Genomic DNA, 26,128 nt, shown 5'->3' with positions numbered 1-26,128 from the left:
TTTATTTTATTTAACATTTGTTGACCGGGAATGTCCGACTAGGTTCCACAGAGCCTGTTTTCAGCGGAGGCCCGGGGAGAAATGCTCCAGATGCATGTCTTTGGAATGTGGGAGGAAACCGGTGTACCCGGAGAAAACCCACGTGAACACAGGGAGAACATGCAAACTCCACACAGAAGGCACCCCAGCCGAGAATCGAACCGGAGAACCTCTTGCTGTGAGGCGACAATGTTAACCACTGCACCACTGTGCCGCCCTTAAGAGATAGAGTTATGAGAATGAACATATGTAACATCTGTGAGCACAAGTTTATAATGATTTATCTAAGACATTTTTTATCTAATCATTAATCATCTAAAAATAAATCTTATACACATTTAATCTAAAACACTTTTAATTGATCCCCATTACATCTAAAACTTCATATACAGCAAATACTTCTCCAAAACTTCTTTTGTTTAGGGAACAAGCCCCCATGCAGCTCCATGTGTGTGTAAATCACTTCACACTCCCCTTTTATGAAATATTCTAACTTCACAGTCACACAGCCATGGAGAAAATAGAAAACTCCACACACACAGCCTAATCACTGCAGTCTTATAAACACACACACCTTTGAGAGACAGAGATACAACATAACAATAGCATTAGCAAGGCACAAACACTGATTAATACAAATTTGCACTGTAATTTCTATGATCAAAAACCACACCACTAGTCATTTTCTAGAGCCTTACACACTTTCTATCAAATGTAATTTGGTCATTTGCTTTTTAGAGCAATTGTGACAGTGTATATAAAATGTATCACAGATAAAATGTACTGCACCAGTATATATGGACCGGTCCGCTACCATACTGGGCACTTAATATTTGCTCAGTGATGATGTGTAAATAATAATGAGATTCTGTGAGTTTGGAGGTCGGCAGTTAACTGTAAAATTCTCTTATATTCAAAAAGTAAGGCCTCTTGTGTTTGTGTTTCCCTCCCCCGCCCAAAGAAAAAGACTGAAGCTCAATCCCATTAACTGTTGAATGCTTTCCTGATTAGCAGCATCAGGGCATGACTCAACTAGAAAAACTGCATAGCTGCAAAGGCTGTTCTGAAAAGCATCCTCTACACCCTGTAGGCAGGTCTAGGCTTCTCAGAGTAGACACACCCCTGTTGGCCTGTGTTTGATCAGACAGTTGCACTTCCCTAACCACAGCACCTTTGAAACTACAGCAGCGAGACCTCTAAAGGAGGTAAGTTTGATTATCTTTTATTTATTTATTTACTGAACTTTATAGCAGTTTTCTTTGTAGTGGTTTGATTAAGGAAATGACTCTTGCTAAATTAGGCATGCACAGTAATGATACAGGAAAGAGAGCTGCATTTATAAGCTTGAAACAGGCTGAGTACTAGTATCCTCATAAGTTTTAAGTGTATTACTTTTGAAGGACTTGGCAAATTGCATTAATCATTTTTCCGCGTTCAATTAAAAGTTAAACCTAAGTCTAAAAAAATCTGACAAATTATAGAGTGGTGAGATGTCAGGCTGTACACTTTTGTGGGCTGTCTCCTAACACAACAGTTACCTGACAGAGTAAACTAGTAATCTAAGTGAAAAAAGTTTCTTGTCAGACTTTTTTTTTTTTTTCTTTCCACTGGAGACAACGCCCAGTCTGGTTTTGATTCAAGGTGTGGTTTCTGACAGTAGAAAGATTCCCAGTATGGTGATTTTTGCCAGCTGTAACTTTTTAGAGAAGTTGCTAACAAGGCTGCCATCCACCCAGTAAAGTTTAAGGGGAAAAAAAAATCCTGCTAAGAAGGTTTGTTTTTTTAATTTAACATGAAAGTTCTCTCCATCATGGGTAGTATATATTGATGTGATAAGGAAATAATACTGCATGTGCAAAATGGTTTTAGACATTGACAAGTAGAATATCACTAACTTTTATGTCTTGTTTACATTTTTAAGGGCTATGACTGATTGGGTGTGATCCTTTACAACTTTATAAGTCTTAACAGCTCCAGTCCTCTTCTCCAAGACCCCTCCCCACCTAGGTTTTAATGCACAAGCCATACCTTCTGTAGTCTTGGTCCCAAACTGTGGACATCTCTCCCCTTTTTTTCTTCGAGATAATTTCTCTTAACTCAACTTCTTGTCAGAACTTAGTGCATTACAAGACTCATGGAAAATGTAACTGCTCTCTCACTCTCTCTCATTTTACTTGCACCTTTTCCTACCCTGCTTCCCTTTACTTAGCTTGCTGTAACTCTTTCAACATACCAGCTCTGGTATTCACTCTGTATATAATGCATAGTGTGTGTTATTACTCTGTGTATAATGTTGTGTCTATTGTCTTTATCTATGGGTTGAGAGTGAAGTTGGCTCAATGAGATGGTTACAATTTTCAAAATAAATAGGACCCTCTTTATCGGTTCTGTTTATTTATTTTTTTTTTAGATAGTATGGTTAGCTGTTTAGCAGAGCTGGCATCCAGCAGTGGGTGGTTGGTGTGGTAGATTTGGAAGGAAGCATGTTTCAGTGAAGAATTATTATATCCCTTGGTATCAGGCACTCAGGAAGTGCCATTATTTATACTGCTTCATCCCGTGTAATATATTGTAAAATGTTGTTGTTTTCCACCTTTTGTGGTGCATAGGGATAACACCCTAACCGTGAGCCATGTTTGATTAGCAGGTGGGGGGAGTTGCAGCAAGTAGGAGGGTAGGAGTGCGCAGGACATGTTTTTTCCATCCTGGAGAGAGGTGGCTTGCCTTTTAGGTAACACCTAGTGGGAGCTGTAGGTGGTTAAGCTTGCAGAGTCTGGGCCCGGGGATGTGCTGCCATAGCAAAGTCATGTAGGTCACAGGGTAGTGTCACTGGGGAAACTCGCATGCTTCTCCCCTTCTACTGACCATGTTAGAGCCCCCAGAAAGCTGCTGAGTGGTGTTAGGACCTCCTTGGGTATGAGAACAGCCTTGTATGTGTCTGGATGATGGCCCTGCGATTGGCTTTTGCCTTATGAGGAAGAATCAGCAAGAATAGGGCTGATTAGAAGGATAAAAAATAGGACTACATTCCATGTAATTCCTCCGTTTTTCAGTTAACAGCCATTTGATTCCTTATTACCCATGCATCAAAGAGGCACACTGGAAGGATCTGTGCTTTACAACTCCAGGGCTCAATGTGCATTAGTTTCTGCATTTGCATGCATTTTTTTTTTTTTTCCTTTCTTTTCTCCATGGATTCTGGTTTCCTTCTAGAAGCAAGTGGGTTGATTACTTTACTTTTTGTTATGTTAAACTGTCTGGATATAATGCTTACCCTTGCTATTGTGGAGTGAAAAGGGATGACAGACTAACCAACCAACTTATCTGGTAAAGAAGTAAATGTATTTGAAGTAGATGAGTACCCCCCCCCCCCCCCCCGTCTTCCCATGTATTAAGTACACTCCTATTTGCCTTAATCTGTCATGGTGACCGAGAGTAAGAGGCAGTAATAATGTAGGAACAGTGTGCCTGTCCCCTCATACTGCCAGCCTTTTGCTTGTTGTACTATCCTCTCCCAAGTAGCCTGCAATGTTTTCTGTTTGCTATATTAAAGCCACCCTTGTTAAAGGTTGGATCATTATTTCCCCAGGCTGGATTCACATGGTGGTTCTATAAAAACGTGCACTATTCATTGAGAGGCCGTAGGATTTATTTATTTTGTATTAGTGTAATCCACTCTTATAATAGCAGTGTATGAACTCCCACAATGCTAAACTTGATGCCCGTTGCGCCACCATGCATATATAACATTAACACAGTTTGGGAGGGTGCCCCAACTCCTCTTACAAGTCATACCATGCCTCTCTGAGGTATCTGCTTATTATGTTACAGACTGTGCTTGCAACTCTCCTCCTAGGGTGGTCATCTGTCATTGTACTTTCATTACTACCCTTCACCAGCTAGTCCTTCTAGAGACCAAGTCAGTACTCAAACTTGTCTTCTGAGTTAATGAGAGCTTTATCCTTCTGCACCACAGAACCAGATTGAATGGGAGGAGCTTGACATATGGTTGTCCAATTCTTGGACTTTCTTGTCTGTATTTTTATCTGCCAGGCACTGTGACTTAGTAGGGTTTATAGGAAGTATACTTGCCACTTTGTTCATAGGTGTTTACTAGGCTAGTGACCACAACGGCCTTTTTAAGCCTAGCCATGCATCCCAAATCTCTGAGGTAGAACAGTGTGTATGTATAATGTATACCTTTTAAGAAGCTTTCCATGGGCTTGCATATGTGTATAAATACTGAGCACGAGTGAGCCTGACTGCCACTAAGTTGTTGAGATGTAAGCATGCGTGTCTGTGTAGTCTGTCAATCAATTTGTTTTATATTTTGTATTGTTGGTATCCATCCTGATGTGTTTCTATATAATAAAGCATATAAATGAACTACCCTGCCTGTTTGTCTTGACTTATAACCAAGGATGAGTGACATCTGACAAGTTCTGATACCCAGGGACTTGGGAGATGAAATATTTACAAGCTGGGGCCTGGGAGACGAACCATTTACAAATTGCCTGTGTCCATAGGTGCCAAACCAGGGATGAATTTTCTGTTCCCCCATCCAGTTGTCCAAGTTGCATTTTGAATTGATTTAGGGAAGAACTCTGCTTTACATGGATGCTGAGCCTGTTCCAGAGGAGATGTAATCTCTGGGATACATACCTGTCTCTCCAGCAGGTCCTATTTATATCATAGGCAAGGTTAAAATCCTTAGAATGGGTAATTCTGGTACTGTTTGTTTTGTGGATATGCAGGATGCCCATCAGAGTGGGGTCTGACAATGCCCTGTATGCCAGGCATAGATCTCCCGTCAAAAGCCTGTAGGAGATTACAGGGATAGAGCCTTGAGGTGGTCTGCATTGGACATTTTGCTTAAGCCCTGTATTCTTTTAGTGAGGAACTGCTTTGGATGCTCCAGTTGTTGGGTATGCCTGGTTAGGAACATACCAAAGGGGGCATTGTACTCAATGATAGGTTTGATGACTGCTGAATACAGTGGAACAATAACTTCTTTGGACTTGGGATGCCATACCTTTTCTAATAAGTTGTGCAACATAGAATGATTTCCTCAGTACTATAGGCACGTGATGGTCAAAGGCTAATTACTATCTGTGTGTATGTCCATAAGTCCCTGACTACTGGGTCAACTCTCAGGGCCATGTTATCAATATGATAGTTAACAAAGGTGGGCGGCTTCCTAAAGGATAGTATTATGCATTTCTGACACCAGTTGTTTGTCTGTGTCAGCCCCTCCTGGAGAATATATTTGTCAGTGTGGGATTCAATGACAGCTCCTAATTTGCAATCCTCTGCAGCTTTAGTCAACCAGAGACCACTAACATTAGCCTTGACTTCAGAGAAGTAAATGCCATAAAGGAGCAGTTCAAGGACTGATCCCTGAGGGACTTCATTTGTGAATGGCCTCTTTGTTGAGGTGGACTCACTTCCTGGGTCCTGTCTCTGAGCCAGTTGGCTATCTGCCAGGTGGCATACGAGTTTGTACCTAACCTCCCGAGTTTTGTCAACCGTGCCAAAGTGGGTTGTTATGTCAAATACCTTGGCCAGGTCAAAGTAGGCAGTGTGAATCATTTTTCCCTCAGCCATTGCTTTGGTGACCTTCTCAAAGAAGTCCACCAGGCTAAGTAGACATGATCTGCCCCTGAAGAAACCAAACTGGGTTGGATCCAGTGTCTAGATGTTTGCTATATCACTGTTTATCATTTCCATGATAATTCTTTCCATGGTTTTACATACAAGACTGAGGTTTTACATACAAGACTGAGACTTAATGGGTCTGTAGATGGCCCACGTATGTGTAGAGGAATGACTGTTGCTGTTCTCCATTCATGAGGCACAAAGTCTGTTTGGAGGCTGTAGTTAAATAGCCATTCCAGAGACCCTGATAGGTCATGTTTCATGCTATTTAGAAGGCATCCTGGGATATTGTCTGGAACCATTGATGCAGTGTTCTTGGCCTTGGAGAGAGCATGATATTTCCTGAGGGAAGGTCGAGAGAGAGCATTAAGGACCTGTTCCTAGTGATAGCAAAGGGAGTTATATATGATGGTTACTGAGGGAAAGTTGAGGGGGAAAAGTTGAAGATAATCAGCCAGTAGGTTTGCTATGTCTTGGCTCTGTATAGGGTGGCTCCATTTACAATGAGCGCTGCACACAGTTGTGTATTGCCTTTGAGGTTGCAGACATAGCTGAAGAATGCCTTGTGGTTATCATTGGCGTAGGAGGAAAATTCACCTCAAATTTGGCTTTGGTAGACTTTATTTATCCTCTGAGATATTTTAGTGTGTGTGTGTGCTTTTTATTCTGCTGGGTGCTGCCCTTCTTAATTTTTGCCATGATTTTCTTCCGTCGGTTATATAGCTGACTGATTTTGTGATTCCACCGGGGTGGCTTGTTTTTTGGCAGTTCTATAGTTCTGCACTTCTTCCTGGTGGGTACAGTTGCCTCTGTGCAGCTATTAACATGCTTGTACATGGTTTATGTGGCTTGACATTTTGCCAGGTTATGACTTAATTGCAGGAGGTTAGCCTTAGAGTAGTTCCTGAATATTCCAGGTTTAGCTGGGGGTCCAAGTTTTATTTTTACTTCAAAGGAGACCATTTTGTAGTCTGACCTTACCAGGAAAGACATCACAGTAGGGGCTGTTCAGCACTCTCCCACATTAGTGAGGACCAGATCCAGTATGGCTGCACCCCTGGTTGGTATATTGACTATTTGGTATTGTATAGGATTCTCAGTTAATAGTGGGATAATTAGTCGCCCATTAATATGGTATTGGGTTGGATTGTTAGTGTTTCTAATAAGTTTAAATACATGATATTGGTTTCCTGGGTCATAGATGGGGCCCTATAGCTGGCAAGGAAGTGATATTGGATTTTGTGTATGGTGATTTGAACATGGAGCAGCTTAAGTGCATTGTCCCATTTAACCAGCCTTGCGGTATATTTATTTTTGATGTAAACAGAGACATCTTCACCTTCTAGTCCCTGTCTGTGTAGTAGCTGGTCTAAATGTGTGGAAGGCATTATAACGTTGCGCTGTTGGTGTGCTTTCTGTGGCTGTAAACCTTGTCTGTGACCGCACAGACATCAGCATTCTCTAGGGTGTAGAGAGCTTCTAGGGAGTGGAGTGTTTTGTTTAGACTCCTAGCAGTAATACCTTTAGATTTTCTTGGTTTTGATTTTCTATATCAGAAATACGTTGGCATTGCTTAAAAAAGGCACTGTGTGGGAACACTGTTTTATTTAATATTCAAAAGCCTAGAGAGGAAAGGTGCACACCATCCCTGGCAGAGCAGTGTGGTCTGACAGTCTCCTTCATGTTGGTAAATGTTGCAACCCCTTAGAATGACACCAGAAACTCCTGAGAGATGCATTCTGAGAGCTCCATGATGTCTCTCTTCATACAGTCTAGGGAGGTAATGTCTCAGATAATTTACTCCCACCTGGACTATGACTGAGTCATACTGATATTTGTGGTCCAATGACCTGAGGGCATGCATAATGTGGTGGATCCTAGCCCCTGATAAACAACGGACTGCAACTTTCTCCTTACCCCTTCGGTGTGTCTCATGATGGAGTCTCCAATGACCAGAATGTTGGACTGTGTGGTAGCTTGCCTTATGGGCTTAAAGGTGGAGGCTCCATGAGATGTGCCCGTGTGTGTTGATGCAGGTGTTAAAGTGTATTTGGTGCTGCTGAGAGTATTTGTTATATGTACTTTGCCTAGAAAGTCATTATTGTTTAGGAAGGTTACATTTTAAGTGCCTACATGTTTGTCTAGAAGGTCATTATTGTTTAGGAAGGTTACATTTTAAGTGCCTACATGTTTGCTTTGAATTGTATGTGATGGGTGCAGCGTGTGTACTACTGACAACCTTACTGACATTAGGAGTACTTGTGTGTGAGAGCTTTGCTTCCAGTGACATTGTGTAAGTACATCCCTCACATACCATTTCAGTTTGTTGGAAAGTTAACTAGTTGTCTGTAAACATGAGGCAATGTCTACATTGCCTTAGGATGCCCATATATGGTAATGGAGATGGTGGGAAAGTTCATATCCAAGGCAGCAGACCCTTTTTACTAATTGGATAGCTGGAGTTAGAATATAAAGCAATGTTAGGAGTATTTAGTTTGCAACTCTGAGGACGGCGCTTGTCACCGCAAACTAGTTGTCCTGTGTGTAACTAGATACTGGAGAAATTTCAATTGTGCTTTTTACTGAAGAATGTCACTCATTGTGTCAGAGTCTGTGTAGGGCATGGCCAAACACTCGAGGGGAAACTAATACGTAGACTCTGAAAATTGAAGAATGAAAGTCAGAAACAAATCAGGCAATACTTACTGAAAACGAAGAATTAGCTTGTCAAGAATGATGAAAAGAGGAGTCGCATGAATGGCTACTGCTAGTGCTGGTCTCACCACAGCTTCACTCTGCTGGGCTATAATGCCCCTTTGCTTCTTCTCTCACCAGAAGCAAAACGTTGGCACTAGTCCCAAGATGAGAAGCAGGCCACAGCCTGTTTGGTGGTCCACAGTTTTGTCCTAGATGATGCAAGGGTCTGTAGGCTAGTTGTAGCCTTTTCTTGGTAGATTCCTTGAATAGAAACCAGACCAATCATGACACTCTGTCCAACCAGAAACCGTCAGGAATCGATGCACTCTGTTCCTTCTCTCGCCAGGAGCAGAATATAAGCACAAATTCCAAGCTGTCACCAATGAAGCAGTTATTAATACGTCTCCTTACTCCAAGTTTATTTCTAACATTGTTATCCCACTTCTTCCTTCCTTCTATTCATTCTTTCTTCATACCCTCCAACTACTACCTTTCCTCCCTGTCTATCCTATCTATAGACTGCTCCTAAAAAACTAACTTTAGCCTGTCTTATTGGTCCTCTCCACTTTATTTCCTTGTATCTCCATCCAGCTTTTGTATATTTGTTCTCTAAACCCAAAAACAGTTATGTAGATATCATTTATATGTGATTGTAACCCAATTGTAATCTTTTGCTGACTGTAACTGATTTTTGTTGTATTCTATTCATGTGTTAATATTCTAAGCACTGCAGTGTGCACTAAGCAGTTGGACATAAAAAAGGGGAGTAACTAAAGATTCGGCTGTCTTAAGTGGAGAGCCACTAATAAAGAGTAAAATAGATTGAAAGGGGGTGGGCACTTTTGTTTTCTGGCTGTATGGAATACAGTGGTATGGCCAATAAATTTAAATAGTTGAAGGGGAGTGACTTCACAAAATGATAATGGTGTGCTTACTCACAGCAGACAGTGGAAGGGGAGAGGGAAGGTGATTTGTGGTCAAATTAATATAAGGGCAGGCAACTAGAAAGACAGTTGTGTTTAAGAACACAACAGCAACATGGCGGGATAGTGGGGAAAAAATACTTGCAAGACACAGCTGTGGTCTCTCCAAGTTTTGATATGCAGTTTAAAGCAGAATACAAGTAAACCAGTGTAAAGAAAATTAATTCACAGTATACAAAATAGAAGGCAATAAAGTAATACAAAATACAAGAAATCAAAAGCAAACTAGCCTGTCTCTCACAACAAGCTGTGCCAGAGTCTTGAGCTTTTCCAGCAAAGCCAATTGCTTTTCCAAAATGTAGTGATGATCATTGTTATCCAGTGAGCTGTAATGTTTGACAGATGTGTGTTAGTTGAGGCTATATTTAAAAGCCATTGTCCCTGTCATGGGGTAGGGGCTGCCCATCTGATCTTATCAACAGTCTATGTCCCCAACTCTCTGATTTTATTACACTCCCAAACCATGTGGGGGCAATTTACTTGCAAAGAACTGGGGTTCCACATTTCTGATTAGCCAGTCTCACCCCACCTCCCTGAAATCTCTCTGGAGAAAGGTGCCACATGTTTATGAACTGAATATGGAGGTGTAATTTGATGTCTGCATAGGTTTTAATAATGCATTCCCATTCCTTTTTGGACAGCACTATTCCCATTTATCCTGTACCCAATTTATGGGATCCTGTTTAGTAGGATAAAGGGAGTGTATAATACCTTTAAATTTGAATTGAAGGGTCTGCAACACTATTCTTGTAGGCTGACACTTGGACAATATGCCTACCCAGGCCTTACTCTTACACTTTATGAATGGCATACAGGCTCTCATTTGGACATATTGTCACGCAATGTATTTGGGGAGCTTTGATATCTCTATCGAGTAGCTTGCAGTGTTGGCATAGTGGAAGAGATACAGTCCAATATATCACTCAAAATCCATTTGTTCTACCAAATAACTGCCATTAAACCTCATTTTTCTTTTAGCCCGTAGTTTAGTTCATAACCATGGTATATAAGCTGCCCAATTAATATAACCCCCCCCCCCTCTTACATGTAAAGTACACAAACCAACTTTCAAGCCCCCTCCCTCGGGTTCCAAACTTTGTTGAAACAGATGACTTGCTCTGCTCATCTCTGTGTAGCTGAGGTAACATATGTAATTCTGCGATCATCTCTGTTACTGTGGTAACATATGTAATTCTGCATTAAACCACGATGTTTAAAATGCAGCATCTAGCTCAAAAATATTTCCTAGTGAAAGTTGCCAGTCATATATTGTTAGGGAACCCCCCCTTCTGTTACTGTTTTGTACATCGAACCCCCCCCTTCTGTTACTGTTTTGTACATTCTCCCCCCCCCCCCCAAACGACCATTTACTAGATGGGGAATCATGCCGACACATTCCTAGTCGCAAGTATTTTACATCACAAATCATACTGACACTCCCAGCTGCAAACACATTTATAATCTACCCAATCTTTGTCACTCAAACAATACATAGCTCATTTAAGTCCTGCTGCTTGTTACACTTCTCCCTTGTATGTATTGTTCCCACAATTCTCATTTTACCTATATAGTTTGCCACTACCTTTTTCTAAAGATCTCAGTTCGAGTTGTTACATCTCTGCTCCTATATTCACTATTTCCACTAAGGCTGGTTTAGATTTTGATTTCCATTGTCTAGTAATTGCTTTTTTTTGGCAGCCAGCATTATTAAGACACTGCAAGGCCTTATGTCTAGGCAATTCCGATTCTGTATCATAGCTCTCAAAAAAATCATCTCCTTTGTCAGACTAATCTGCCCACCCAGCATATCCGACAGTGTATCCTGCATGGAATCCTTAAAGTCCGCCAACTTGCTGCACTCTCAGAAAATGTTCCTAATTACCTCTTTCCTTCACACCTCCAACATTTACTGTGGAAATTATTCTCTGGAATCTACTTGAGGTCTAAACATATCTATATAAACATTTCCAGACAAATTTGTACATGTTGATCTCAGAGACCCTAGGTTTATGACCCTGCTCAAGAAGTCTTAATATTTTTTTCTGTATTTATGCCATCATATTTGTTCTATTAATGTGTAAGAGGTGCCTAACTGTAAAAAGATTTTAGTAAGGTTAAATATCTTAACTTGTGTTCTGTATAAAAAGGGAAGGGTTTTTGATTCATCTGTGTGGTAATATTAATTTCTTCACAAAAATAAAGGGTTCATATTAGATTCAAAATACTTTTGGGTTCTGTGTGGTATCGATGAACAAATGTGATTTTTGAGGGGGTGTTGAAACATAATCGGGGCCCCCCTTACCAAATTTGTCCAAGCACTTTTGGAGAGTAGCACTCTGTTTGGAAGAGGTCTACATTGTCCAGCTAAACAGGAACATAGAAGTTGCTTCTCTTTAGTCCCATTTTGCAAATGTTATGTAACTTTTTGTGCAACTCTGTATCCAAGCCATAAATCATAAAGATGCATAAATGTGGAGAGAGTGGACATCCTTGTCTAGTGACCTTTACTATGTCCTTTGGAGAGTAAAAAATTCCATTTGTTTCAATTATAGCAGTTATAAAATTTTCCATTTGCTAATAAAGGCTTCTGTGAATTCATGTTCTCTAAAAATTTCACACATGAAGGCCCAGTTAATGCTTTTTGAAAAAAAAAATCTATTAACACAGTTACCACTGACTTATATTTTGTCTCTCAAAAGTGTGCAAAGTAAGGCATAGTTGTACTATTTCCGGGCCCCGGGCTACCCTTCATAAATCGTTGATGGTTAAAGTGGGCTTTAAAGGTTTCTAATTGGTTATTCAGGTTTTGAGCAAAACTTATTACAATATGGGTCTATAATTTATTGGGGTTTATCTTTATCAGGAATTGTATTGCTTGCAAAATTTCACCTTTGCTGATAGAGGTGACTAAATTCTGACAGGTTTTGCAGTTAGCCCCATAGATTAAATGTAACATTTATTCTGTATAAATGTACTGTCCTCTTGATTAGGTTGCTGATTTATTTATTTTTTTTTGAATCGTAACAAATAGGAGGTAATCTTCCCTTGCTGGCAGATGCATGTGAGGGATAGATTGTCTTGGCATTTTTTGGTTAATGATTGAGATCCTATCCCCTGGTCAAGTAACATAACGTGTATAGTTCCTGTTTAGTATGAATATGATTAAATTGTAATGCTAAAAAAAAAAATTAAAGTTCCCATGCATAGTGATATTGTTACTTGGGTCTTCCCATACTCCTGCTTCATTCATGCTATTTCACTTTCCAACATTCTTATATTTGTGTGCGTTTTGAACTTCTCTGCCCTAGCCATTTGTAAACAGGCCATCCTAAATATATCTATAAATGTAATCTAGATTTGTGTAATAATGATATTTATCATGACCTGTCAGGACCATAAAGTTATTGATCAAAGTACCTAATCAGTTTCCCTTATCAGTCAGTATCTTTGCCATGCTTAACTCTGCCCATGGTTGTGTCATCATTGTTAGGGCCATAAAATTGATCATCCATATTGGGCAATTAGACTATTGTATTTTAAGAATTGGCCATTTGTCCCATTTTGTCTTTCTTCCACAGTACCTGGCATCATTTTTTGGAAAAATGTGTAGTTTACATTGTGTAGTCGAGTTGTCTGCTTTTGGCTTCTATACAGGAATTTATTGATTTTTAGTTCCTTCTGTATACGATTTCCTCTTTTGAGAAGTCTCTCAATCTTGGAAGTCTTTCAGTATCATTGGGAATTTAAAAAAAAAATGAAATGCTTGGTTCTCTCTCATTAGTTGCATCGTAGCAGGATATTGCAGTGTCAATCAAAAGCCAAGTTTTCTTGCCCATCTTAAGTACAGAGCTAGGGCTTTGCATTTGGCTTTAAGCTGTTGCTTAGCTCATTGGCCTTGTGCAGGATAATACCCAGTCATTGCAGTTAAGGCACTTGAAGTAAAAGTGCCGATTTAGATTAAATGTGGTGGGATCTTTCTGTGATCAGGGGTTTGTCAGAAGCCTACAGGTTTTTAATACCTTTATGATGAACTGCAATGCATCTACATTAGCCATTTCTGGTAAGCTCAGAATTCTGAGGTTGTTGTCTTGCCCTGTTTTTAATCTTTTCAATCCTTCCTTCCATTTTACGCACATGCAGCTGTAGATCTGCAATGCTTTTGGAGTAAGTGTCCAAAGTATTTCTCTGATTTTTTTGTAGTATCTTTCTCCTACAAGATTTACCATTTCTAGTGATTATGGCGTACAGTCATTATTTTAACTGATGATGTGTCAGCTCTGTGATGGTATGTAGATAGCTTTAATATTTTAATGCATGCTTTTCTCTGGATCTGCCATTTTTAACCCATAGTCCTCTAGCTTTGTGGTTAACCAGACTTGCTTACCCTGGTCAGCATGCTGGCACCTGTTTTATGAACATATTTAATGCCTGTAAACCAAGAGCTGTATAAAATTAATTTTGCTAAGCAGGGTTTAGCAGTTATTTAAAATAATACAAATATCTGGAAGTCACCACAGAGCACAGGGTTGCTGCATCTCCATCTTGAGCATGCCCCTAGGGTTTAGCTAGGTTTTCTCTGCTACTGTGTGGGAAGCTGCTAGGTGTAGTTCTGTGTTCTCATAGAACTTCTTTCTGAGCTTATGACTGCAGCACAAAAATGTAGCTTGCTCATGTAGTACCCGGTGTCGCTGCTTGAATTAGTGCCCCTCAACTTTTAACTGACATAGTGGACAAAAAGTGTCTGATCTGATATTCCTGACTTCTCTTCTTGGGGGAGGTCCAGGTCTTAGTGCCCCTCATCTCAATATTTTTTTGGCTTTTCCACATTAACTGTAGCAAACTGCTTGCTCTAGCTTATGATCACATGGGAAGTGCTGAAGCATACACTTAAACTCCTGACTGCAGCAGCAGAAGTGCAGGATTAATTTGCATGGCAGTATTCGGAATGGTATTGAAATGAATATAGGTACTGCAGTCCTGTCCTGAGTACCTCGCACATGGGATGAATGCCCCCTTGAACCCACCGCATCTGTACTTCTGCTGCAGAGGTTGTCCTATTTGTAGTTCTAAAAATGGTATGTCTTTTATATATTGCAAAATCTGTATTTCTTTCCTGAAGTATGTATTGTTTTACCCACCAGGCAAGCCCACTGGGGGCAACTAAGGGAACCATAGGAAAATTACTTGCCCAATCACATAGTTTGCAAATGAAGACTGAGGGAATCTAACTTAAAACTATAATCTAATGGCCTTCAAACTTTAGTCCTAACTATGTGAGTTGAACTGCCAGGCATTCACTGTGGCATGTGACTGGGTGATCACTTCATTGTTATTACCCTCTGCAAGTCTGTAAACCATCACATCCTGTACGTGCTCCAGGGATTACTTCAGAATTGAGTAAATCAAATACAAGTGTTTTTATACACACACACACACACACACACACACACACCATGTGGGAGCTGAGCCCCTTGCATCTCCTGCCAATTATATACCCGGGAACTGTTAATCCCGCAAACCTGTTGACCAGATGGTGTCAACCAAATAGATGTTGATGGAACTGGTCATTCAACCCACTACTCCTAACCCATATATTTTGTTTTGTTCGTTAACATTTGTAGTATATTGAATGACAAAACCTACATAATTGACCTGGAATACTTTTTATGCAAAATGGTTGATTTTCTTGTGCTTTGTTTAAATTTTGTGTCATCAGTTTAGAAAATGACATTGAGTTATTTCAGTCTTGTATGAATATTCTCTTTCCTCACATTGACTTTAGTGATATGTGGAGTGCATTCATATATGGTGTGCATACACATTATCTGTAAAGTCTTTTCCTGTTTGTACACTTTTTTTAGTTGAAATATGCAGAGGTTTTTTTTCTAGATACTTTGATTCCTCTCCCTGCTGACAGTCAAACCAGCTCCTGTCGGACTCTAGTCCAGTCATCCCCTAGGAGTGTGGGGAGTCTCCTTTGACACCCATTAGTGAGATGGGTGCTTTCCCCTGGCATTCTGGTAGTGAGTGATCTTTTTATGCAAGACCTTAATGCCACCTTTTGTGTGGTAGTGAGAACATCTGTGTCCTGATGGTGACTATCTGTACTTTATCAACTTGTGCAGACTTCTTCATGGGGCTGACAATGGATGCCATTATTGGTTTGGGTGACCACTGTCATACCTTTCCCTGCACTGGCCCCCATCTGTTTCATTCCTTTCCTGTCCTCTGGCAGTGGTCTTTCAGGGACAGCCATGCCAGCCAGCCAGGACCCACCCCCTCTCTACTAGGATGGGCATACCATCCTCCCTACCATACTGTTAAGCTGCTAATCAAATTGGGTCCCCTGGGTTGTAGTCAGGGTCTTGTCCTTCAATGCTACTGGTATAGCTATGTACAAAAATCTGCTTTGTACCTCCATAGTGGAGATGATCTCTCCCACAAAAAAGGGAACATCCCAGTCAGACTAGACTGGTAAACAAATTTATTCACTGCTCTTTTTTTTTTTTTTTTTTTTTTTTTGGAATCCTTTTACTTTTTCCCCCTTCCTGATGTGTTACTAATGATGATCTTTACCTGAGATTGGTGTTTTTTCATGTGTAAACTCTCTCTCTACTTTTCAAAAGGACAAAGCTGCCTGAATGACCTCCTGACTGCAAGGCTCAGTCCCATGCCAGTTCTACTGCTAAAACATTGTATGTGCCTCCTACCCAACTGCAGGTCTGTATAAAACTTCAGCTTTAAGTCTGTAAGGGTTTATCAGCTTGCACACCATCCAGGAAGCACATACTCTTTGCCCCCCCTGTTAGGGTTACAGCTAAAAACCAAGCTACATAACATAAACCAAACCAACTGTACAGCTTACTGTCACAATAAAATATATTTCTTCCAACGTCCTTTGCACCCACTGACACTGCAGCATACACAATCAGGTGTGTATGTATGTGTGTGTATGTGTATGTGTGTATGTATATGTGTGTGTGTGTGTGTGTATATATATATATATATATATATATATATATATATATATATATATATATATATATATATATATAATTATACACACACACACACATGCCTGTGTAATTTCTTTTTTTACTCTAACTACTGTACGTTAAATTTATCAGCTCAGAGACCTTTAAATCCTGTAACTGGTCCATGCTAAAAACACTCCCCATCGACGAGAGTGTTACATACTTTAATGACACATTCCTCAAAATACTGGACTCTCATGCACCTAACCGATCCATCAGAGCCAAAATCAGGATTGTACCTTTGCTAACTAAAGATACCAAATCTAAAATTAAGCTCAGAGACCAGGCCTGGGTAAAGTGGCGTACCACCAAAGAACCCCGAGATCGCATCAAATTTCAGCAGCTTAGAAACTCAACAAAAGCAGATACTACCAGAGATGAAAATAATTATTTCTGTCATCTTCAGGACAATACACCAAAATAATCCAAAGAAGTTTTGGGCAGGTTTTAATAACCTCCTTTATTCTGGGAAATCAACTACCCCTACCCCGGAAAAACTTATAGGTAAAGATCCTGAAGTAATAGCTAACTCCTTTAACTCTTTCTTCACTGAGACCGTTCAGGCACTAGCCAGTCAGTTACCTACTTCTTCCACCTCCTTAACCAGTCCTACTGGAAAAAATCTACCCGCCTTTAGTCTTCAACCAATATCCGCCTCCTATAGTAGAACTCTATTAAAGAAACTCAAACCATCCTCCCTATCGGCTGATCGTCTCCCAGCCGAATATCTACAACTAGCATCTGACGTAATTGCCTATCCTATCTCAATCCTGATAAATAGAACTGTCACTGAGGCCACCATTCCCTCAATCTGGAAAATATCATACGTCATCCCACTTCACAAGGGAGGCGCCTCTACGGAAACATCAAACTATAGACCTATAGCAATATTGTCGCCTATAGCAAAAATTATGGAAAGGTGTGCTCACAAGCAACTCCTACACTACCTTACCCTAAATGATTTTCTGTCAAAAACTCAACATGGGTTTCGCCCTCATCATAGTACTACCACTGCCCTCCTTTCCTTTGTTGATTCAGTTAACAACAGTCGGAACAACAATTTACTTCTGCTCTCTTTCTTGACTTGTCAAAAGCCTTTGACATGATCAATCACCAACTATTGCTCCACACCCTTAAAACCCTTCACCTCGATAACCTAGCCCTACGTTGGTTTAATGCTTACCTTTCTGGTAGACAACAAGCAGTCCAGTGGCAAAGCACACTATCTCACTTGCTACCAAATACCATAGGAGTTCCCCAAGGCTCTATACTTGGTCCCCTTCTCTTCTCTGTATTCATAAATGACCTACACTCAGTCATCCCCAAAGCCACCTGCATTCAATATGCAGATGACTCCACACTGATCTGTTCTGATGTCTCTCTCCATAATCTCCAAGTAGTCACCCAACACTGTTTTGCGGCAGTTGAAAAATGGTTTTCTGAACGGAAATTCATTTTAAATCCCATAAAAACTAAGCTACTTCTAATCTTCCCCACTTCTGGAACCCCCTTAGGCCTAAATCCACCACATTCTAATAATACGATTTCATGTTCAATCCATCAACGGTACCATCATCGAGCCTGTCACCAACACCAAACTACTAGGTGTTACTATTGACCACAAGCTCAAATTCGATGTTCACATTAGTCAAACTATTAAGACAGTAAACAAGAAACTAGGTTCCTTGTACAGAATCAAGAACTTTCTTACTCCGTATACCAAACAAACTATAGCACGGTCACATCTTCTCTCCACCCTACTGTATGCCTCCCCTGTCCTATCCTTCCTCAATAAAAATGAGCTCAACAAACTCTCAGTTGTCTATAACCATATCGCTAGATTTGTCACTGGTTCACCTTACCGTACTCATCACTGCCACAACCTAAAGAAACTTGAATGGTTAGAATTACCTAACCTTCTTAAATTCAACCAACTTATGGAAGCATTTAAAATAATTAAGGAACCAGAAAAAAACCCTCTCTGAACAAACTCCTGACCCCCTACTCCAACCTTAACTGCCTCCGATCTTCTAATAGTGTCCTGGTACAAACCATGAAATCAAATAACTCGGGAGGTGATGCTATCTACGCCAATTCTATTGGAAGGCTCTGGAATTCCCTTCCTAATAACCTAAGACTGACAACTTCCCTCAGCCAGTTTAAAACTAGTCTCAAGTCACTACTCTACTGGCTATGCCCTTGTGACAATCCTGACTGACCATATAACTGCCTACCACCCACACACAATTATCTAAAGGACTCGCCACCTTAAATCTCTCTAGATCCCTTTAAACCAACACGTTGGTTCCTCAGACCCCCCCCCCCCCCCCGTATAACCATAGAATTGACCTGTGAATGATCATATATCCTTCTCCCTGGTAATCTAAAGCTCAAAACTCATTACTTATTAACCTACCTGTATATCTGGGTATTTACTCATCATGTATTTGTGGAATTGAATAGAGTGCATTTGTAAATGAGTATCTCTGAACTTTGTATACTATTATTGCTGCTTATGTTGTTTATGTAGTGTTGTTGTTTCTTTTCATATGTGGAGCTTTTCTCCCCGGGTCTCTGCTGAAAAGGGATATGTATCCAGTCGGACTAACCCGGTAAACACATGTAAAATAAAATAAATAAATGATGTATAATGCTCATTTAACTGAGTTGTTTTGTGTATGTTTAGCCTGTTTTTCCTTTCCATAAGTTGCTGTCAGGGGGACAATGTAGGGTTTGCTGGTGGTGCTCAGTGTATTTAGTGGTCTGTACCCACACAGTTATTTTTGCAGCGTCCAACAGCTGTAGTACTAGTTACATTTGTTATCCTACTGGTAATGCTGTGTTAACTATAGTTCCTGCAGTGCTAGCGTTTAAACCACTGCAGATAGTATTATGTCTGTTTATCTTGCTGTTGACATGGTTAGTACCTTAGACTGCAGATAGTGAGTTATTAATGTTTACTTGCTGAAGTGGCCAGCATTGGCTGATAAATTGTTGGAAGGATAAATGTACATAGTTTCTCTATGTTCACGTGACTGAGTTGTGTTGAATAAACCAGCCAATGGGGATACACAAGCCTGTGCATTTCTTTGTGCCGGTCCCAAGCCTGGATAAATGGGGAGGGTTGCATCGGGAAGGGCATCCGGCGTAAAACTTCTTCCAAATGACTTTTGCGGACATTTCATATTTCCGTACCCTATCGGTCGAGGCCTGGGTTAACAATGACCGCCACCAGTACTGTTAGCCAACAGGGTGCTGGCAGAAATTGGGCTACTGTTGACCGAAGGAGAAGATGATGGGGAAGGCATGCCCGAAGGCAGGAATAGAGGAGGAAGGTTAGGAGTGTAGTAGTGAGGGTAGGAACTTTGAATGTTGGACGTATGACTGGTATAGGGAGAGAGCTAGCTGATATGATGGAGAGAAGGAAGGTTGATGTATTGTGTGTGCAAGAGACCAGATGGAAGGGAAGTAAGGCCAGGTGTATAGGAGGTGGGTTCAAATTTTTCTATCATGGTGTGGATGGCAGGAGAAATGGGGTAGGGGTTATCCTAAAGGAACAGTATGCCAAGAGTGTTTTGGAGGTGAAGAGTGTCTGATAGTGATGTTTTTGAAGCTTGAAATTGATGGTGTAATGACGAATGTTATTGGTGCATATGCTCCACAAGTTGGGTGTGCGATGGATGAGAAAGAGAGAAAAATTTTGGGGCGAGTTGGATGAAGTGGTGGTGAGTGTACCCAAGGGTGAGAGACTAGTGATTGGAGCGGACTTCAAAGGGAGTGGACTTCAATGGGCATGTTGAAGTGAACAGAGGGGATGAAGAAGTGATGGGGGTAGGTATGGTGTTAAGGAGAGGAATGCAGAAGGGTCAGATTGTAGATTTTGTGAAAAGGATGGACATGGCTGTAGTGAATACGTATTTTAAGAAGAGAGAGGGAGGAGCATAGGGTGACATACAAGACTGGAGGAAGATGCACACAGGTGGATTATATCCTATGTAGGAGGGCCAGTCTGAAGGATGTAAAGTGGTGACAGGGGAAAGTGTAATTAAGCAGCATAGAATGCTGGTCTGTAGGATGACGTTGGTGATCAAGAAGAGGAGGAGAAGGAGTGTGATAGCAGTGCCAAGGATTAAATGGTGGAAGTTAAAGGGTGATTGTGAGGTGAAGTTCAGGGAAGAGTTAACAGGCACTGGGAGGCAGTGAAGAGTTACCGAATAGCTGGGTAACTACAGCAGAGCTAGTAAGGGAGACTGCTAGAAAGGTGCTTGGTGTGTCCTCTGGACAGAGGAAGGAGGACAAGGATACCTGGTGGTGGAATGAAGAAGTACAGGAGAGTATACAGAGGAAGAGGCTGGCGAAGAACTGGGATTGTCAAAGATATGAAGAAAGTAGACATGAGTATAAGGAGATGAGGCGCATGGCAAAGAGAGGTGGCGAAGGATAAGGCATATGGAGAGTTGCATGAGAGATTGGACACTAAAGAGGGAGAAAAGGACCTGTACCAATTGGCTAGACAGGGACAGAGCTGGGAAAGATGTGCAGCAGGTAAGGGTGATTAAAGGATAGTGAGGGAAACGTTCTCACAAGCGAGGAGTGTGTGTTGAGTAGATGGCTTTGAGGGGCTGATGAATGAAGAGAATGAGAGAAGGTTGGATGATGTGGGGATAGTGAATCATGAAGTCAAACAGATTAGCAAGGAGGAAGTAAGGACAACTGTGAAGAGGATGAAGAGTGGAAAGTTGTTGGCCCAGATGACATACCAGTGGAAGCATGGTGGTGTTTAGAAGAAATGGCAGTGGAATTTTTAACCAGATTAATGAACTTTTTGGAAAGTCGGAGGATGCCTGAGGAGTGGAAAGTGTTTTGGTACCTATCTTTTTAAGAATAAGGTTGATGTGCAGAGCTGCAGTAACTACAGAGGGATAAAATTGATCAGTCGCAGCTTGAAATTATGGGAAAGAGTAGTGGAGGCTAGGTTAAGAAGGGAGGTGATTATTAGTGATCAGCAGTTTGGTTTCATGCCATGAAAGAGCACTACAGATGCGATGTTTGTTCTGAGAGTGTTGCTGGAAAAGTATTTTGTGTTAGATAAAGTGGATAATGTTAGTTTTAGTGGGGATTTAAACAATATACTAGAGTGTAAAGAGGCATATTGGCAATTATACCTGGGAGCTGACAAGCCCCCAGGATTAAATGACACAATTAATTTAAAATGTTTAACATATAGGTAATCACAATACGTTTTATATAATCACTATTTATTATATATATATTATTTAATAGAATTTATATGTATTTTAAATGTGAAATCAATGTACAAATGATGATGTAATTTCCTGTGTATGAGTATATAAGGAAGTGATACATTAGAAAAGTTGTTTCTGAGGAAGGTCACGAAAAATTAAAAGTGATTGAAAGCGCTAAAAAGATTATCGTCTGTGTCATTTGATAGTACTGGTACTTTCAGCTTTTTTAGTTTTGTGGCACTACAGATGCAATGTTTGGTCTGAGAGTGTTGGAGAAATACAAGGTCAGAAGTTGTTGTATTGTGTCTTTGTGGACTTAGAGAAAGCATATGACAGGGTGTCTAGAGAGGAGGGTGCCTAGAGGAGTTGTGGTATTGTATGAAGAAGTCGGGAGTGGCAGAGAAGTATGCAAGAGTGGTACAGGATATGTACGAGGGTAGTGTGACATTGGTGAGGACTGCAGTGAGAGTGACAGATACGTTTAAGGTGGAGGTGGGATTACATCAAGGATTAGCTCTGAGCCCTTTCTTATTTGCAGTGGTGATGGACAGGTTGACAGATGAGATCAGACAGGAGGCCCCGTGGACTACAGTGTTTGCAGATGACATTGTGATCTGTAGTGATAGTAGAGACTAGGTTGAGGATACCCTGGAGAGGTGGATATATGCTTTAGAGAGGAGAGGAATGAAGGTCAGCAGGGCTAAAACAGAATATGTGTGTAAATGAGAGGGATGGTAGAGGAATGGTGAGGATGCAGGGATGGCAGAGGAATGGTGAGGATGCAGGGAGTAGAGTTGGTAAAGGTGGATGAGTTTAAGTACTTGGGTTCAACAGTTCAGAGTAATGGCGAGTGTGGAAGAGAGGTGAAGGAGAGCACAGGCAGGGTGGAATGGGTGGAGAATGCAGGCAGGGTGGAATGGGTGGAGGAGTGTCAGGAGTGATTTGTGACATACTGGTACCAGTAAGAGGGAAAGGGAAGGTCTACAAGATGGTAGTGAGACCAGCTATGTGTATATGGGTTGGAGACGGTGGCATTGACAAAAAGGCAGGGGTCTGGATGTGGCAGAGTTAAAGATGTTAAGATTTTCACTAGGTGTGACTAGGATGGACAGGATTAGGAATCAGTATATTGGAGGGTCAGCTCAGGTTGGACAGTGGAGACAAAGCAAGAGAGGCTGATTGTGTTGGTTTGGACATGTGCTGAGGTGGGATGCTGGGTATATTGGGAAAAGGATGCTAAGGATGGAGCTACCAGGTAAGAGGAAAAGAGGAAGGCCTAAGATAAGGTATATGGATGTGGTGAGAGAGGATATGCAGGTGGTTGGTGTGAAAGAGGACAGGAAGAAATGGAAACTGATGATCCTCTGTGGCAACCCCTAACGAGAACAGGACTATGATGAATGACCCCATAACTGTAAGATTCTGTCCTGTGTTGGTTCTACTGCTAAAACATTGTTCAATAGGTAGGTACTAGGCTATCGGCCCAAGGGCCTACGTAAGCCTAGCCAATAAGGTTCCCTGGCTTACGCCACCCAAGAAAGTTATTTTCCTGTGCCACTGTCTAGCAGAGACACAGAAGTGATCCCCGGGGTGTATTTCCTATTTCCCATCCACTCATCAAGATTTTCTTTGAGTGCTAATGTAGAACTTTGCTTGACATAGATGGGTAGCCTGTTCCACAGTATGGAAAGTCTCCGGGACAGGAATCTATCCCTCCAGCATGTCCTGTTTATTGTGGTGCTAAGGTTTAGGTCCCTAGAGCATGTAGCTCGGAGGGATTGGTATTTCTTTAGGTGTAGCATGTCCAACAGCTCTGGGTTTGACATGGCTTTATATGTTGGGCAGAGATCACCTCGGAGTAAGCGATATGCTACGGAATAAAGCTGGAGTTTTTTGAGGCGGTCAGTGTAGAGAATTTGTTTGAGGCCAGTAATCCCTACCTAACTGCAGGTCTCTATAAAACTTCAGCTTGAAGTCTGCAAGGGTTTATCGGCTTGCACACCATGCAGGAAGCACATGTGCTTTGGCCCCCTCCCCCTATTAGCGTTACTGCTATAAACCAAGCTATATAACATAAACCAAATTAACTGTATGGCTTACTTTCATAATACAATAATATTTTCTCCAACATACTTCACACTAAACTTACCCTTATTTCTCTAGTTCACTGTATGTTTTGATTTCATTCTCCCTCTACACTCGACCTGATACTGGTTGTGGTTCATCCCACTCTGTTCACCTTATTTCTCTAGTTCATTGTATGGTTTGATTTCATTCTCCCTCTACACTCGACCTGATACTGGTTGTGGTTCATCCCACTCTGTTCACCTTCATTATGCTTGGGCTTCACTCTGCTCCCCTACCCTACACCCTTTCCCACACACACCCCTTCTAACTCTAAATTTCTAGTCTAACCCCCTCCTCTCTCTACAATTATCGAACTAGATATCTCCCCTACCCTACTTACCTCCCACACCTTGCTATCCATCCCCTACCTCAAACTCCTCCTACTTCCTGGCATCCCTCGCCATCTCTCCTATTACTTACCCCTGAACTTTAACCATAACATTCTATATCCTCTTCCCTCCTCTACCCACTGCAGTTCCTTATAACTCTTGCAAAAGTCCACCTTGCATTCATTATCTCCACATCACAAGACTGCACCCACATATATTAACAGCATGCTAGTGTACTTCCTGTTTACTCCCTTTCTCTCTCACTCCAACCTACTATATGCCCTCCACTGTCACCCACCCTTACCGAAAACATATCCTCCTATTATAAAACCTTGCATTTCCCTATGTATTCCTTTCTCTATAATACCTCCTGCATTCATTATCACAAACTAATCATCTTGCTCCCTAAGTTAAACCCACTACCAACTACTTCTACTTCAGCAAACCTAATTCACTTCCACAATCACTCCTACCAAATGGGGACATCACCTTCTTCCTCTATCTCTACCACCAACACCTCATCTCTCCAACTAAGCATCTATCTATCTACTCCATAAACCTACAAAGTCTCTCAAATGAAATCGCAGAATTTCATGCCTGGGTTGACATTCTACTCCCCCTTCCCCCCAGCTGCAACATCTCCTCAAGACAGACCCTAAAAAAGGGTGAGGTGGTGTTATGTACTCCAGACAGCTTAACCAGCTCCTCCCTCTACCATTCCCTGATTTCTCCCCTGCAGAACTCTTCTTTCTCAACTGTCCCCTTAACCCACACAAGAAATTTGCAATAACATCTATCTATATAACCCCTGGTAACTATTCAGTTCTAGAATCTAGTCTATGCTGCATCACCCAACATCCATCCTATGGCACAATCTTACTAGGGGATGTCAGTATTGATTGGAATAAACTTTCCCCCCACATCAGTGTAAAACTTTTCGGTTTCTGTCAACTCATTGCTACTCCCACCCATATCAATAAAAACTACTAATCCTAATCAGTACAATAATCCCAGCATTTTTCCAGACTCCTTAAGTGACCACCTCCCCATCTCAATACTAAGGATACCTTCCCACACCTGAAAAAAAACACCTTTTATAGAGACTGCCGCAGCATGACCTACTTCAACAATCAGCTGTCTCATCAATTGGTCTTGCCTGTTAAAAACTCAAGAGCACCATAATTTAGAGGAAAGTTAAACAAAAGTTTCCCAAACTTACTAAACACCCTAGCTCCTGTCAGAAATAAGGATCAAATCCAATCCTGCACTCTGGTTCTCTAAAGATAACCCTCTCCACCATGAAACTTGGAGACTCTACCTAGAAACAATGGACAAAGTCAAAATCACCTTCTCTCCTCCTCAAATTCAAACAACTAAGAAACCTTACAAAACAAATTTCTCCAAGACAAGAAAACACTCTATCAAGAAGCTCAAGCTGTTCACACCTCAATCCCCCCCCCAAAATTTTGGAGCACCATGAATAATATTCTCCACCCAGGGACACCACCTATCCTCAACCCCTTCCCTAATAAATCACCAGTTAACCACCACCCTACTAAACAATTGCTTCATAGGCACCATCTGCAAAATTAACCCCCCCCCCAATGACAACCATACACTACCCCCACCCCTCCCAACTACCTGCCTCCACTCTTCCTTCTCCCTGAAACCTGTTTCCACTGCATATATAAAATCTCCTGCTAAAACTTGAACCTTGCTCTCCTTCCTTCGACACCCCCCCCCACTTTCTCAAACTTGCAGCCAATAATATAGCATATCCAGTCTCTGTCCTTGTCAACTGTTCTATTAGACTCTTCAGTGCCTGAAATTTGGAAATCCTTCTATACAGACCCACTTCACAAGGAGTCAACTCATCCGACCTATAGCCATCCTCTGTCCCTCTTCAGACAACTTCTTAAATATCTGCACCAGGCAAATCAACCCCCCCCCCCAACACAGATTTAGAACCCTACCACAACACATCCACAGTCCTTCACCCAAACTATAGTAGAAGCAAG

At 41.3% G+C, this 26,128-nt stretch overlaps 1 protein-coding gene across 1 annotated transcript in view; it reads left to right on the top strand.

Moving 5' to 3' along the window:
* The first annotated feature begins 1,111 nt into the window (after positions 1–1,111).
* The window catches only part of LOC122808854 (protein S100-A10-like), a 59,225-nt gene continuing 34,208 nt past the window's right edge, over positions 1,112–26,128 (top strand). The window contains exon 1 of the mRNA XM_044079952.1: positions 1,112–1,244. The gene's annotated coding sequence lies outside the window, so the exon portion shown is untranslated. The remainder of the gene's footprint in view (positions 1,245–26,128) is intronic.

The sequence above is a fragment of the Protopterus annectens genome, chromosome 8.part0, assembly GCF_019279795.1.
Source record: "Protopterus annectens isolate FY-2018-M chromosome 8.part0, PAN1.0, whole genome shotgun sequence".
NCBI classification, from domain to species: Eukaryota; Metazoa; Chordata; order Ceratodontiformes; family Protopteridae; genus Protopterus; species Protopterus annectens.
This window is presented reverse-complemented; position numbering and strand designations above follow the sequence as displayed.